General features: G+C 35.6%; 1 long non-coding RNA gene across 1 annotated transcript; it reads right to left on the bottom strand.

Annotated features, from left to right (window-relative positions):
- LOC18613272 lies at nt 985–2,839 on the bottom strand. Its single transcript, XR_001927800.1, has 3 exons — nt 1,839–2,839; nt 1,584–1,691; nt 985–1,461 (listed from the first exon to the last, which is right to left on the bottom strand). It is a non-coding gene; the product is annotated as an uncharacterized LOC18613272 (long non-coding RNA).

The raw sequence follows: 14,454 nt of genomic DNA on the forward strand, positions 1-14,454 counted from the left end.
AGGTTCAATTTTCGAATTAGATGATGCTAGTATTTGAATTGGCCATCTGGCCTACCTTTAGCTCTTTAAGCTTATCAAACAATATTGATGACATCTCAATTGACATTTTCATATTTGACCATATCCTATTTGGCTTTTGTTTTATTGCCACTACCGGATCTAGGGAGCCATTTGCTGAGGATACCTCATTGACTAATTGCGCTGACAGAAACTTGGGGAGGAAAAAGGTTGACAGCGGTGGGTCATTCACTTGGGCCACGGAAACTTGTTTAAGAAAGCCTTCAAAGTGTTTTCATAATGGAGTTAAATTAACATTTGATTTGAATATTGAATTAGACTTTAGCCACTAAAGCTCGTAGGATTTCCCAACCTAATATAAATATTGAAATAATAATACATACGTGTACAAGGGTGTACTTATATTTGTGAGATCATGTATATTCATTTATGTGTTAATTGATCAAATTTAATTATTTATAACGATGATAACATATTTTTTATTTTTTTAAAATAAAGAAAAAAAATATTGATTAAATTTGTATTTTGAACCGTGAAATTACATATTAATTAATTATTGTAGCAAATGTTTTGGCATGCATACTTTCTTTCTAATCATGTTAATTAAATATCAAATTCATACACTAGCCTAAACATTATTACTCAAGATGTAGTTGGAAGAATGGGAATTTGATGACACCTAATATGAAAGGAATGATATTTGTGTTGTCATTGTGCCAAGATAATCAAAGCCATTACTGGAGACAGATGACGGTAATCATGTCTATCATCGATTCACATCAAACAACTACTTGCCTTCCAAACTACATTTTGTTGCACGGTATGACCAACTCCTCCCCAGTGGAGGTAGATAACCCACCTGTAATCGTGGCATTTTCTCCGCGTCTTTTGTCGTAGTAGCTGAATAAAGGGCGCAAATACTTGTTTGAATCATGTGCAAGGCATACTTGCCATTTGCCACGGACTTAATCATCCCACTTTCTTTTTCTTCGTGACAATATTGGGTGATCTCGAGGTAGTTGAACTAGAATTATACTCCCTTAACGAATAATAATCTCATTTTCTTGGCTAAGAGTGTAAAATTTTCAGTGATGGGTTTATGGCAGACAGTTTCCGACTTGAACCACCGAATTCATTAATTCAACAAGCGCTTAAGGAGTTCAGTGATGATAGCAGAGCCATCAGAAGAAATTATACAATAAAATGTTGAAATAAAAAAAAAAAAAAAGTTAGACTCTGTTGTAAGCAGGGGAGGAGCTGAACAAACGGCGAATGTACACAATCTGAAGCACGCTTGAAGCAGCCAAAGCAAAGTATTCGACAAGAGTGTAGAAGACTACACGTTTCCTGGTGCTCTCACTTGCTGCAGTCACCAACAATCAAAGGTAAGGTCGTTCTTTTTTTGTCCCAAAAGTAATAAACTATTGAAATCTAACGAGACGCCTGCATTTGGAAAGGGCAAAAAAAGAGAGAAAAATGTGTTCAATTATATAATGTTGGATGAATACATGTTTCAAATTGTATTTAGTCAATCAGGGACATACAAAGGAGATTAGAAAACTAACTGTATCGATGGCGAGCATCGCGTGCTTTCAAATACTTCTGCTCGGCTGTAACAGACTCCAACACCTCTCTCAGTTCAGCAATCTTAACATGTGTAGGATGAAAATGTTCTGCGGAAGAAGTTGACACTCGACAGTCATGAAACTAGTCATCCACAAATAATGTCACGATAGAAGAACAAGAAGCAGAAGATAACGCGTGCAAAGGGCTAATACAGAAAGGTAAAAGTAAAGTGAACATTAAGTATAAACTAATACCATTTATGGCGACGTCATTTGTTTCCGGGATGTGGCCAACATGAAGGTAGAAGGCGACGGTTTCTGGAGTGGTAAGAGGATTATGAAAACAAAATTTGTAAATTCCGCGTCTTGGGGCTTTGAACTCGAACTTATCCCCCGATGTTCCTTTCAGAAAGTACACAAGCTTACCTCCTGGAGAAGTCACCTGCCTCAAAAGCCCTCAGAATTATTTTAAAAGAGAAAGTTCTTCGGTTTTTGCAGATGCAGGGCTCACATTTGTCCTTTACCTTAATGGAGGGAAGAATGAGATAAACTTCCCAATTGGGCTAGGCTAAAGGTTTTGTTGTTTCAGAATCAAACTATTATGGGACTCGGATTGCGTTATATCCTGACGTATTTGACAATATTCTCTGCATCTCTTAATCATGGTTTCCATTTTTCAAGTGTATTTCGAGCAAATCCGGCGTGCCAAACCATAATCACCCTAAATGTAATTTGGAAGAGAAAAAGAAAAAAAGAATGCAGACAATGCAAGTAGAGCTCACGGTGAATTCGATTCCAGGATGCTCAGAGTTCCAGAAAATCTCATGATCCGTGACGACAAAGTTCCCAGAAATTGTATCCCCTTCAGAGACAACGAGCTCGGACACACATTCGAACTCCGCTACTGTTATAGAAAGAGAAAAAACATGGTGGACACAGCAACTGACAAGACATCCAAAGACAAAACAGAATTTTGCAGATACATCATATCTGGTACATGTCTCCATTTGATTTTTGATCTTTACTGCTTTACTAATTTTACGTGGATCGACGTCTATCAGTTTCTTTGAACGTGTTTAATGGATCTGGAGTGGCAGATTATCTGCAATTTTGGGAACTAATGAAGGCAGGAAGTTCGGTAATATTGTTTGCAGGGCAGGTCACTCACATTATTATTCATCCATGGACAATAATTTTTTCTTTTTTGGGCCACATATCCATGGACCATGGTTGGGATACCTATAAACTTGGTTGAGATGATGGTATAATTCGTGTTTGTCTTATGTCCGACTTTGAAATAAAATTATAATAAGTGATATCATTTTTTATTTTATTCTTACACATTTATATTAAATTTTTTAAAAAATTAATTTTAACTTTGTGGTGCATCTTACTTATTTATGTTAAATTATAATCAAGTTATGCTTATTCTTACTTCATTACGTTTAAAATCATTATAATTTATTATAAATTGATTACGATATTTTTTACCCATTTTACATCACATGTTATGTATTTTTATCTTTATATTTACACGTTAGTGTTAAATTTTAAAATGTTAATATTTTATTTAATTGTGTAAAATTATATTTTTATGTAAAATTATTGTTAGCTAGTTTGAGGGTACAAATTATTTTCTATAATTTTTCATAAAAAAAACTAAATATTGAGTTATTTTATTTTACAATAAATGATATGACTTTTTCCTTTTAATTTGACACGTTTACTTTAAAAAATTTTAAGAAAGATAATTTCAACTTTATGGTGCCTTTTACTTTTTTAACTTTAAACTAAAAATATGTTATGCTTATTGTCACATTTTATCACGTTTGTAATCATCATAATTTATCTTAAGTTGATTACGACATTTTTTACTTATTATACATCAAATGTTACATATTATTTATCTTTATTCTCACACGTTTATGTTAATATTTTAAAATGTTATTTTTAACATTAATATTTTATTTAATTGTGTGAAATTATACTTTTCGAGTATGGATACTAGGTAGTTAGCTGAGGGGTACAAATTATTATAAAATTTTTTACAAATAAAAATTGGATTTTCTATTTTCTAAAATTTTTAAGAAATATATTTTCAACTTTATGATGCCTTTTACTTTTTAAGTTTAAACTAAAAATACGTTATACTTTTTTTTTTTAATTTGGAGAAAGGGGATTCGAGTTCTTCTCTTTAAACTCATGCATCAATTAATAAGTCAAATGTTCGAATATATAAAAATATGTTATACTTATGGTTACCTTTTATTACGTTTCTAATCATAATAGTTTATCTTAAGTTGATTACGACATTTTTTAATTATTTTACGTCAAATATTATATATTATAAAATGATGCATGAAACCAGAAATGTGAAAAATAAGGTGAAGCACTCAAAGATAGAAACTTAAAAGGCAAAACATAAAACTGCCAGTTGCAAGGAAAGATTCATGGGATGTCAATTTTGATGTTTGTTGAGCCATCAATGTGGCTTGAACTTCAAAACATGCAACTTCTAGTTTCTTTTTTTTTTTTTTTGGCTTGTTTTATTCAAATTAAATGTATTTAGTGTTTGTTTGACTTGACTTTTTTTCAACTTATCTATTTCTTAAAAGTAAAAGTTAGGCCAAACATAAATTTTGAAAAGTTCTTAAAAAAATAGTTTTTTTTTTAAAGAAAAGAATTTTGAAAAAAAAAGAGCTTCAGGAAAAGCTCCTATGATAAGCTTTTTCTTCTCTTTTTTTAAAAATGCAAGAGAATTTTAATTTTTATTCCAAAAATATCCTCATCTGTTAAAAATAATTACAATATTACGGTCTCAAAAAAAGAAATACCCTTTATGATAATTTTAATCAAAATATTAACTTATAAAAAAAATTTTATCAAATAATTTTAGCTTAATTTTAAAAGCTATTATTTTTCATAAGAGCTTTATAATAACTTTTAAACTAGAAAAAAGCCAAGCCAAATAGGCTTTGAGTGCATGTTTGGCCTAGCTTTTTTTCAGCTTATTTACCTCTTAAAAGCAAAAGCCAAGACAAATATGATTTTTTGATAAGCTCTTAAAAATAAGCAGTTTTTTTTAAGAACAAAATTTTTAAAAAAAAAACTTAAAAAAAAAGCTCCGAGGAGGAGCTTTTTCTTCTATTCTTTTAAAAAAACATTAATTTTCAAGAAATACCCATCTCTTAATTAATCTCCCTCTCCTCTCCTTCCCTTTACAAATTACCATTCTTCAATGTAAATCATGATTTCCCTCTTCTCTACCTATCTCTACAAAAACTAAAAAAAAAACAGAAGACCCAACAATAGAATATTAAAATCTAGAATTCTTTTATTCTTACAAAGATTGAGAGAAAAAAAAATCTAAAATTCAAAACTGCATTCAAATACTATGTAAATATTTTCTCTCTTTTTCACAAAAAAATGATTTTAATATTAAATACATCGTTTCCTCTTTTTTCTTCTTTTTTGAAAATTGAAGCATCATGGTCCGATTGCTTATTAGATCAAGAAAAATCTAATACTATTGCTACTATACAAGTTGAGATAGAAGCCCTAACGCAGCCTTTTAAATATTCAATCATCTGGAAATTCTCACGAATGCCAAGGTTGGTTGAGATTCGACAAGCCTTTGTAGGTTTGAGATTATCAGGTGTTTATAATATACAATGGATGAATTATAAGCATATTTTAATTCATTTGTCAAACGAACAGGACTTTAACAGAATTTGGACCAAGCCAACATGGTTTATAGCAAAACAGAAGATGCGGGTGTTTAAGTGGACTTCAGATTTTGAACCAGAGAAAGAACCTTCAATCGTGCTTGTTTAGACCTCATTTCCAAACCTTAGAGCACATTTATTTGAGAAATTTGCATTATTGTTGATCGCTAAATCCATTGGCAACCCTCTTTGTGTGGATAAAGCAACTGCAAATGGAACCAAATCGAGCGTGGCTCGAGTTTGCATTGAATACGACTACTTGAAGCCTCTAATGGACAGTGTTTGGATTATTGTGAGTAAAAGAGGCTCAGATGATATCACAAGTTGGTATTTACAAAAGGTTGAATTTTATCCTGTGTCGGAATATTGCAATCATTGCTATCATGTCAGACATGGGATCTCAAACTGTTTGGTGCTGAGGTAGAGAACTGAAACAGCTAAGTCAAAATCGGTTGGAAACCACTGGGATAAACCCTTTGGAGATCATGCTACAGATCATTTTTTGGAGACAGATGATAAGAACCAGGGTAGAAAAGATCGAGCTAGTAACACAGAAAAGAGAAGGGCAGATCAACATATGGAGGTGCCAAAACATGGGAAACAATGGCAAGTAGTCGGTAAACCGAGAAAAAGCGAGGCAAAGGATCAAATGGGTAAGAAAATAGAATCAGAAAAGGATCCAAAGGATGCCAATGTACCGATCTTCAATAGATTTCAGACGATCATTAAGGATGAATATGGGGAGCAAAATCGAATCGAAAAATAGGCGCAAATAGAGCAAGTGAACAGTGATCCTGCGAAGAAAAATATTTTTTTGGCTGCGCTGCTCGGCATGGATGCAGGGTGAGACATTGTGGGGGTAGTGATTCGTGGAATGGAAAAAGGTTAGAGGATGGGTAGTAGTACTCACAAAACTAATCAAAGACAGTGGATTATCTTAGAGGAGGAAGAAGAGTTATCCGCCAAAAAGCAAGCCTCAGAAGGAAATTTTTAACGGGTATTACCCGTGCATGGGGGTCGAGGATCAACTGAAAATTTACCTACTGTGTGAGAGGATGTTGTTCTTTTATCTGTAGCTGATAAGGGGCTTTCAGTCTTGGCAAGAATGGTTTCCGATCAAGGGTCCACTCATGCAAGAGTTGAGGAAAGTTCAAGAACTGACGGTGACCTGTCTGACAGTGTAGAGAATATTGACACTCGTGATTATGTGCAATGGGCTATGGAGAATGCCTCTAATGTAACCATTAGGAAGAACCAAAAGAAAAAAATTTAAAAACAGATCTTAGACCGAGCGCCAGACTCAATAATAGCTAGTGGTAGTAAACTGCAGCTATCAGAGGTTGGCAGGCATTTGGAGGGCTAGCAACAGATTCAACCGCAAACTGAAATGATAGAAGGCAGTGGGGAATATATCCCTATGTTGGGTTTGGAAATGAGTCACCTCGGTCGTGGTCATGAAGTGAGTCTAGATGGCTTTCTTCAACTCGGCACTGTTCATCATGCAGGCACCAAACAAGCCGACCACGATATGCATGAGCAAGAACACTACGGCTTAAATAAAGAAATTAGTTTAACTATTTCCCATGCAACCATTCCCCATGCAAGCAGTGAAGGGCATTCGGTGAGAGATTATCATTATGAGGACTATGGGCAAAATGGGAGCATAAGCCGAGGAAAGGCAGAATAGATGCAAGATGATGATGATGATGGCAGATCACCTTCCAACATGGATCCATCACTAGAATCGGGCAGTCAACCTATTGAATATCACCCTGTGGCTTCCAGAAAAAGGAAATCTGATAGTGAGTTGTCTTACAACCCATATGAGGATGTCTCTTCTGAAAATGAAGCTCACTCGTTGACAGATAGAACCTGTGAAGATTCTGTCTCCATGCAATTCACTTTTAAAACATATCCATGATCAGTGCTTTAATTTGGAATGTGGGGGGAGTGGTTGGTAAAGTCATCCAAAGAAGAATAAAAAAGTTACAGTTGATGCACCATTGAATTGATGGTGCATGGGTTTCTGTTGGAATTCTATAGAAGGAAGTTGGGGTTTGAGGGAGCAACTTGTAATTGCTCTAAAAAAATATGGATATTCTGGAAACATGATGTTTTATGCTCCATCAGGTTTGATCACCCCCAATGTCTGCATGCCCAAATTTCTGTTCCTTGGCTCCTTTTATCTTTTCAAATTTCCTTTATTTATGCTAAGTGCACTTGTTTGGAAAGAAAAAATTTATGGGATTTTTTTAGGCTTATAGCTACTGGAATTCAAGAACCATGGTTGGTAAGAAGAGATTTTAATGTAATACTTAGTAAAGATGAACAACTTCTTGGGGCCGATCCAAATGCAAGTTCAATGGAAGATTTTGCACTTACTCTCATTGATTGTGGCTTGATGGATGCAAGGTTTGAAGGGAATAAATATACTTGGACCAATGGCCATATGTTACAGCGTTTAGACCGGGTTATTTTTAATATGCAGTGGGCTTCCCATTTTTCCAGCACAAGGATTCAACATTTAAATCGTGATGGATCGGATCATTGTCCTTTATTGGTTTCATGTTCCAATTCTTCTTTACAAAAGCCGTCCTCATTTCGGTTTATTCATGCATGGGTAAAACATCACGATTTTCTTAATTTTATAGAAAGGTGTTGGAAAGATCCAGTGCAAGGAACCAGGTTGATGGCTTTTTGGCTTAAGCAAATAGGTCTCAAAAAGAGTTTGAAAGAGTGGAATAAACACGTTTTTGGAGATATATTTGGTAATTTTAAGGTAGCGAAAAAATATGCAGAAGAGGGAGAGAGTAAATTTTTCAGCAAGGCCAGTCACCTGTAAACCAGTAGCAACTTCATCTTGCCTATGCTAAGCTTAGTCACCGCTCAACATCGAAGAAATGTACTGGCAACAAAAATCAGGAGTTCATTGGTTGGTAGAGGGTGAACGGAATGCAAAGTTTTTTCATATGAGAGTGCAAAAAAAAAAAAACGCGTGAAAAACTTTATTTTTAGAATAAAAAATAGTGAAGGGGACATTATTGAGGAACCGAGACAGATTGAATCTTTAGCAATAGATTATTTTGCCCATCTCTTGAAGGCGGAAGCTACAGATCTTACTAGGTTTAATGCTAGTTTTATCCCTCATTTAATTTCTAAACATTACAATCATAGCTTGTGTGCAGAACCTACCATGACAGAATTGAAAGCAACAGTCTTTGATATTGACAAAGATAGTGTAGTAGGATCGGATGGATTTTCATCTTATTTTTATCAGCAATGTTGGCCCATAATTGCAGATGATCTTTTGGCAGGAGTGAGGAGTTTCATCAATAGAGCTATGTTGCTGAGGGGAGTAACTTCTATAACTTTAGTTCTTTTATCTAAGAAACCGGATGCAAATTCATGGGGTGATTTTTGCCCAATCAGTTTATGTACGGTATTAAATAAAATTGTAAAACCCGACCCTATAAATACATGTCATAACATACATGCACTGAGTAACATGTTATTATGCTAGGAAAGTCCCTAAGAATATACGAAACCCGGTATTGTACCTAACGGTACACTTAAATTGATTTAACCTCGAACTAGTTCAAATAGGAATCGTAGGATGAAATTTAACATTTTATAGTCAAGGAATGACTAAAAATGATTATTCGGAGTTCGAGGGTTCATTTGGGGAAAAATTAAAAATTTTGATGTTCAGGGGTAAAATCGTAATTTTTCCTCCTGTAGACAAAATTTGAGATTTTGAGAGAATTTAGATCACATTTGACAAATTGGAGAATGGTATGAGTATAAGGGATAAAAAATATGTCTATGGGCAATTTTTCAGTTTTTTGGGTAAAAATGTAATTTTTTACTTTTATGGGGGTAAAAGTGTAAATTTCAAAAATTACTCCACCGAGACTTTGGATAAGTCTGAGAATTTTATCTAAGCTATGGATATGTGGGACAAGTGTATGGTGAAAATTTGGAAACAAATGGATGAAATTTTAAAAATGGGCAAATGGGAAAGTGACACGTGGTATTTTTTTAATGATATAATATTATTTTAATGAAAAGTCAGCCCATTTAAACCCCATTTTATGTGCTGGCCGGCCATAAAGGAGAACAAGAGAGAAAATAGAGAGGAAAAGAAGAAAAAAAGAAAAACCAAAGAGAAACAAGAAAATTCAAAGGGGAATTCACGTTTTTCACCTGTTTACGCGTCTAACGGTAAGATTTTTCGATTTTAGCTTGATTTCTACCTTTCCTATGCCTTTATTTCCATTTAGCATGCTTGAGGAGAGAGATCAAAAAGTGATATCAAGGGCTGGACGAAATTCTAGGGGAGAGAAATTGAAATTTTTAGGTTTTGATTTTTAGTTAAATTGATAGTTTTAGTTAGTTAAATGTGTTTAGAAATTAAATTGGGCAAGAAATCATTAAATTTTCACAATACCCACTCTTGGCTGGATGCTCAATGCTGTACAATGATGATGAATTGATTTTATTCTAAGGAAAATGAAGAGAAAATGATGAAAAACGATTAAACGTGATAGAAAAACAAAGTAGAAAATTAACCGAGTTAATGTCCCATTTTTGGCCGAATTTTCCAAGGAAGGGAGTGAGCTGATTTTGTTGTTTTTAGAAGGTTATTGGCTGATATTTAATGGTTAGAAATGTTGGAGAGAGAATGGGATGATTTAGAGCTAAAATGGAGCGCGTTAGCAATTTATCGGGTAAAGTGCCAAAAATAGGTTAATACCGCGTTTAAGCCATTTTTGGCTATTGCATTTCATACCATGCATTAGTATAGGATTTAAGTCAAATATATAGTGATTTAGCATTAATGTGATGAATTGAGTAAATTTTTGCAATGTGTCTAGGAGGAGAGCCTTCCGGTAAAGGCAAGGAAATCGTACCCGACGAGTAGTTATCGGGGCACCTAAAAAGCAATTAGTTTGTACAAACGGTGAGTAAACCTATTATTATTGTGAATTATCTAGAGTTATTTTAAAAATGCTCTTTATGTATTTTATGAAACGAAAATGAGATTAAAACAGGATTTTTGATGTTTTAGAAATAAATGTGACAAAAAAAATATATTGTGTTGATTATGAAATTGAGTAATTGGAGGCTATTAACTATCTTGAAAATTATATATTTTCCTATGAATGGCTTATGAGATATAAGTATATGTGGCTATATTTTGTAAGTGCATTGGGAAATTTATGTAAGCTGTTTTTACTATGCAAGCTGGATAAATAAATAAAAGCCACATTATACTGTAGAAATTTTATTAAAATTGGTGGGTTAGTCACTGCAGTGACGGGTTTCCATGGACTGCCTATTAGAGGGGCACGGTAAACCCGATTATATAGTTACTCCAGTTGTAGAGGCGAGGAGGGTAATTCCCGAGGTAGTATTAGAGCTCACTTCACGTCGAACCCCCACGTGAATGTGTGACTCGGCCAACGCCAAGGAACGGCTTGTTTTAAAAATAAAAATGTGTTTCACATGTAAATGTTATAACAACCTTGGCGGACTCGGTTAGATGCCTCGGCCAAGGTATCCCCGAGGATTAGTTTTGGCTTGAGCCTTGTTTTCTTTTATAAAAGACATAAGCCTTAACAACTGTTTTGGTAAATTACAAATATCTTATGGTTTAAGAAATAAATTGAAAACATTATGAAATGGTTTGTGATTTGTTGTTTAAACTTACCTCCATTTTACTCGCCTTTAGATATTTATGATAATGTCTGTTTACTCATTGGGATTGCAAAAATCTCACCTACCTCATTTCCAAACATTTCAAGTCTGTGGTAGCTTGTAGATACCCTATTTTGTCGAGAATTCCAATTGACATCTCTACCACACAGACAGTAGGTTTCTAGCACCAACACTGGGTGTTTTTTGGGCCACTTGTCATTGTAACTATTATTGTACATTATAACTTAATAAATTTTTGTATGTATGAATTTATTTTACTTACACATTACAAAAGATTTCTTACATGTGTTTCTATAAATATTATTTTATATAAAAATGCTATATTTTAATTAATATTTTGAATAGTGATATTTGTCTATAAATCCTTTTAAAAAAAATTTCTTTGGATTTATTTGAGCCGAAAATGACCGGTAATTATTTTAAATGGAATGTTTAACAACGATTGCTCACAAAAAAGGAAAGAAACTGATATGTAAGCCTTGCGGGATTTCAGTTGACATTCCGGGTAATGAGTGTCAATCGAGACGTCGTGACCGTTGTCATGGGCCCGAGGGAGGTTCTAGGTCATGACAATTCAATTGGTATCAGAGCTTTTGGTTTAAAAGCTTATGGTTTTGAAAGAAGTTTTTGATTTTTAAAGTTCTTAGATTTAAAGTTATTTTTAAAATAATTTACAATGTCAGTGTGGCCCAGTTAAGATTAGTCAGTTGCATGTAGTTGCATATAGAGTCTTAAGTTGTCTAAACCAATTTCGTTCTTTTTGTAGATCATTATACCTTCTTGATGTGAGCTACCACCTATTATTAGATCTACCGGTAGGGGAAGAGGTCACCCCAGACAAAGTCGACCGAATTTCATAGAAGAGGAGTCGGCTGCGTTTTCTTTTAGAGCAGTTTCTACTGCTGAGTCTACGAACCTTCCTGTACCTCCTCCACCACCTGTTGCTACTCTTGGCGTACCTGCCATGACAATCGAGGTAGCTCAAGCATTAGTGGCTTTTCTCGCTACTCTTACAGGTCAGGCTCAGGTTGGTCCAGTTTCACCCACTGTTTTCCCTGTAACAGTCCCAGTACCACCACCTCCTATTCCACCCCAAACACCGGATGTCTCCATTTCTAAGAAATTGAAGGAAGCTAGACAGTTGGGTTGCGTCTCGTTTACTGGTGAGTTGGATGCGACTGCAGCTAAGGATTGAGTTAATCAAGTTTTTGAGACTCTTTCTGATATGAGATTAGATGACGACATGAAGCTAATGGTGGCTACTAGATTACTAGAGAAGAGGGCCCATACTTGGTGAAATTCGGTGAAGTCCCGTTTCACAACTCCTCAAACATGGTCTGACTTCCTCAGAGAATTTGATGGTCAGTATTTTACTTACTTTCATCAGAAAGAAAAGAAAAGAGAATTTATGAGCTTGAAACAAGAAAATCTAACTGTAGAGAAGTACGAGACTCGTTTTAACGAGTTAATGTTATATGTGCCGGATCTGGTGAAATCTGAGCATGATCAGGCAAATTATTTCGAGGAAGGGCTCCGTAATGAGATCAGGGAACGGATGATAGTGACTGGTATAGAGCCACATAAGGAAGTTGTGCAGATGGCCTTACGGGCTGAGAAGCTCGCCACTGAGAATAGATGGATCCGAGCTGAGTTCGCAAAGAGAAAAAATCCGCCTACGTTCCCGGGTCAGTCTTCAAAGAGAGGCAGAGATTCGACATCTACTGCAAGAAGTACTACCTCAGCATCTGTGGCATCCACTAGACCTCAATCTCAACAGTCGCAGCCGAAATCTTCTAGATTTGATCGACCAGTGATGAGTAGTCAGGGGAGGACTTTAAGAGGATTGGACAGATGCCGTAATTACGGAGGATTTCATGTTGGGTCATGTAGACAACCTGTAAAGTGTTTTCAATGCGGCCAACAAGGGCATATCAAGAGAGATTGTCCTCAGTTGAGACGAGGTACAATAACTACTTCTACTCCTTTGACTCGTCCTAGTATATAGCGGAGAGACACTTCGGGGTCACAATCCAGACAGGGCCCAGTGATAAGGTCAGGCATGGGGAGTAATACCCCAGAGCAGCCATCTTCCAAACTGCAGCCCCAGATTTTGACCAAGGTCTTTGCAGTGACTGAAGATGAAGCCCGAGCTCGACCTAGCACCGTGACAGGTACTATGATTGTGTTTGATAGAGATGCACATGTTTTGATAGATTCAGGCTCCGATAGATCATACGTGAGCATATCATTTGTATCATTCTCAGATAAGAACCTGCCATCATTAGAGGAAGAGATTATAGTGCATACTCCTCTAGGCAAGCGATTAGTAAGAAATGCGTATTATAGAGACTGTGGTATTAAAGTTGGGGAAGAAGAATTCATGGGTGATTTAATCCCTTTGGAGATTCGGGACTTTGATTTGATCTTGGGTATGGATTGGTTGTCCACTCATCGAGCAAAAGTGGATTGTTTTAAGAAAGAAGTGATTCTCCAGAGTTTAGAGGGAGCAGAAGTTGTATTTACGAGGGAGCGTCGAGTATTACCGTTTTGTGTAATCTCGGCCCTCAAAGCTTTGAAATTGGTACGAAAGGGATATCCGGTATACTTGGCTCACGTGATTGATATATCGAGGGAGGAACCTAAGTTAGAGAATGTCCCTGCAGTAAGTGAGTTCCCTGATGTATTTTCTGATGAATTACTAGGACTTCCTCCGGATCGTGAGTTCGAATTCACTATTGATTTACTTTCGGGTACCGCACCTATCTCTATTCCTCCATATAGAATGGGCCCAGCAGAGTTGAAAGAGTTGAAAGTGCAGTTGAAAGAGTTAGTGGACAAGGATTTTATACGTCCTAGTACATCTCCGTGGGGAGCACCGATTTTGTTTGTGAAAAAGAAAGACGGTACACTTCGGTTATGTATCGATTACCGACAGCTTAACAGAATGACCATTAAGAACAAGTATCCGTTACCGATGATTGATGATCTTTTCTATCAATTACAGGGAGCTACAGTATTTTCTAAGGTTGATATGAGGTCTGGGTATCATCAGTTGAGGATTAAAGAATAGGATGTACCCAAGATAACGTTCAGGACTCGGTACGATCATTATGAGTTCTTGGTCATGCCTTTTGGGTTAACTAACGTACCGACAGCTTTTATGGATCTCATGAACAGGGTGTTCCACCCTTACTTGAACAAGTTTGTTATCGTGTTCATTGATGACATACTGGTTTACTCGAGAGATAATGATGAGTACGCTACCCACTTGCGTATAGTATTACAAACTTTACGGAAAAGACAGTTGTATGCAAAGTTTTCGAAGTGTGAGTTTTGGTTACAGGAAATGGTATTCTTGGGACACGTAGTATCGAGAGCTGGAATATATGTTGATCCCAAGAAGATAGAGGCAATTTTACAATGGGAGC

The sequence above is a fragment of the Theobroma cacao genome, chromosome 1 (genome assembly GCF_000208745.1).
Source record: "Theobroma cacao cultivar B97-61/B2 chromosome 1, Criollo_cocoa_genome_V2, whole genome shotgun sequence".
NCBI lineage: Eukaryota > Viridiplantae > Streptophyta > Magnoliopsida > Malvales > Malvaceae > Theobroma > Theobroma cacao.